Source organism: Capricornis sumatraensis, chromosome 3 (genome assembly GCF_032405125.1).
Source record: "Capricornis sumatraensis isolate serow.1 chromosome 3, serow.2, whole genome shotgun sequence".
NCBI classification, from domain to species: Eukaryota; Metazoa; Chordata; class Mammalia; order Artiodactyla; family Bovidae; genus Capricornis; species Capricornis sumatraensis.
In genome coordinates this window covers 118656367-118658738 of record NC_091071.1, presented here as the reverse complement: position 1 = coordinate 118658738, position 2372 = coordinate 118656367, and the positions used below count along the sequence as shown (strand labels likewise).

The 2372-nt window shown below is 40.2% G+C and overlaps 1 pseudogene; it reads left to right on the top strand.

Annotated features, from left to right (window-relative positions):
- The first annotated feature begins 1660 nt into the window (after window positions 1–1660).
- Window positions 1661–2149, top strand: LOC138076046 (peptidyl-prolyl cis-trans isomerase A pseudogene; annotated as a pseudogene).
- The last annotated feature ends 223 nt before the right edge of the window (window positions 2150–2372 follow it).

Here is a 2372-nt window from a genome sequence, read left to right as displayed (position 1 = left end):
TTCTACCAAATTTTCCTCACTTCATCTTACTTTTTTTAAAAATGACAATCATCTCTCTAGTTCATATCCACATAAGTGCATGCCCAAAATTATTACCATTTTTTAAATTTTTGTTATTATTTCTTAATGGCAATTTTTTAACTTTATTTTTTTTATTTTTTTAATACCAAAAACATTTTGTATTGGGGAGTAACAAATTAACAATGTTGTGATAGTTTCAGGTGAACAGCCATACAGTTGCATGTATCCATTCTCTCCTAAACCCCTCTTCCATCCAATGGCACATGACACTGAGCAGAGTTCCAAGTGCTATGTAATAGTTTTTTGCTGGTTATCCACTTTAAATATAGCAGTGTGTATATGACCTTACCAAAGTCCTTAACTATCCCTTCCCCCGGGCAGTCAGGAGTTCATTTTCTAAGTCTGTGAGTCTCTTTCTGCTTTGTAAGTAAATTCATTTCTATCATTTCTTTTTATATTCCACATATAAAGGATGTCATATGATATTTATGTTTCTCTGTCTGATTTACTTCACTCAGTATGGCACTCTCTAGATCCATCCATGTTGCTGCAAATTGCCTTATTTCATTCTTTTTAATGACTGAGTAATATTCCATTTTATACATATACATATACTACATCTTCCTTATCCATTTCTAAACAAGAGGAGAATGAAAAAGTTGGCTTAAAGCTCAACATTCAGAAAACGAAGATCATGGCATCCGGTCCCATCACTTCATGGGAAATAGATGGGGAAACAGTGGAAACAGTGTCAGACTTTACTTTGGGGGGCTCCAAAATCACTGCAGATGGTGACTGCAGCCATGAAATTAAAAGACGCTTACTCCTTGGAAGGAAAGTTATGACCAACCTAGATAGCATATTCAAAAGCAGAGACATTACTTTGCCGACTAAGGTCTGTCTAGTCAAGGCTATGGTTTTTCCAGTGGTCATGTATGGATGTGAGAGTTGGACTGTGAAGAAGGCTGAGCTCCGAAGAATTGATGCTTTTGAACTGTGGTGTTGGAGAAGGCTCTTGAGAGTCCCTTGGACTGCAAGGCGATCCAACCAGTCCATTCTGAACGAGATCAGCCCTGGGATTTCTTTGGAAGGAATGATGCTAAAGCTGAAACTCCAGTACTTTGGCCACCTCATGCGAAGAGTTGACTCATTGGAAAAGACTCTGATGCTGGGAGGTATTGGGGGCAGGAGGAGAAGGAGATGACAGAGGATGAGATGGCTGGATGGTATCACTGATTTGATGGCCGTGAGTCTGAGTGAACTCCGGGAGTTGGTGATGGACAGGGAGGCCTGGCATGCTGCCATTCATGGGGTTGCAAAGAGTTGGATACGACTGAGCGACTGAACTGAACTGAATTGAAACAACTTGGAATGGATTTGAGGAAAATTGTGCCTTAAGAAGATTTTCTTTAAGTGACTAAAACAAAGTTTAAAAAGCAAATAACAATAAAAGAATGAGTACCTGGATAAAACACTCATTTTGCAATAATGCAGCTTTTAAGTACATATTATTGACTGGCCATAGTCCATGCAGAGTTACAAGTCCACAGTTCAACAACAACACATTGACAGTTCCTAAAGAAAACTATTTTAGGCCTTGCAGATGCTGCCACCCCAGAGTCTCTTGAGCTGTCCAGCCATGGTCAACTTCATCTTCTTCTTTGACATCGGTGTCGACAGTGAGCCCTTGGGCCATGTCTCTTTTGAGCTGTTTACAAAGTTCCAAAGACAGCAGAAAACTTTCATGCTCAGGGCACTGGGGAGAAAGGATTTGGTTATAAAGATTCCTGCTTTCACAGAATAATTCCGGGATTTATATGCCAGGGTGGTGACTTCACATGCCATAATGGTACTGGTGGCAAGTCCATCTATGGCAAGAAATTTTATGGTGAGAATTTCATCCTGAAAGCGTACAGGTCCTGGCACCTTGTCCATGGTAAATGCTGGCCCCAACACAAATGGTTCCCAGTTTTTCATCTGCACTGCCAAGACTGAGTGGTTGGATGGCAAGTGTGTGGTCTTTGGCAAGGTGAAAGAGGGCATGAATATTGTAGAAGCCATGGAGTGCTTTGGATCTAGGAATGGCAAGACCAGCAAGATCACCATTGCTGACTGTGGAAAAATCTAATAAATTTGACCTGTATTTTACCTAGCCACCAGATCATTCCTTCTGTAGTCCAGAAGAGCACCCCTTACCCTTATCTGCTTGAAATATCCTATAATCTTTGTGCTTTTGCTACAGTTCTTCAGGTTCCATATTTTCCTTATCCCCCTCCAAGTTTAGCTGGATTGCAAAGTTAAATTTATGATTATGAAATAAAAACAAAACAACAACAACCACCACAAAAAAG